The 209-nt window shown below is 30.1% G+C and overlaps 1 pseudogene across 1 annotated transcript in view; it reads left to right on the top strand.

The window, feature by feature from the left end:
- Positions 1-209, top strand: part of LOC110425585 (uncharacterized) — a 3,336-nt pseudogene that overhangs the window by 2,265 nt on the left and 862 nt on the right. The gene's annotated exons all lie outside the window — the stretch shown is intronic.

The raw sequence follows: 209 nt of genomic DNA, 5'->3' as shown, positions 1-209 counted from the left end.
CTACTGACTTCTATAGAATGAAAAAGAAGATGGCAAAACTTGGACTTGAATATATCTAAATTCATGCTTGTAAAAACAATTGCATCATGTTTTATAAGAAAACTGCTAATTTGGAGTATTGTATGAGATGTGGTCATCCTCGGTATAAATTGATGAAATCAAGTGTCAAAAAGCAAAAGAAAATTCCTTATAAGATTTTGCGTTACTTG

This window comes from Theobroma umbraticum, unplaced genomic scaffold (genome assembly GCF_002168275.2).
Source record: "Theobroma umbraticum cultivar Fairchild unplaced genomic scaffold, ASM216827v3 scaffold_81.0, whole genome shotgun sequence".
NCBI lineage: Eukaryota > Viridiplantae > Streptophyta > Magnoliopsida > Malvales > Malvaceae > Theobroma > Theobroma umbraticum.
Note: the sequence above shows the minus strand (reverse complement) of the source record. Positions and strands in the feature narration are given on the sequence as shown.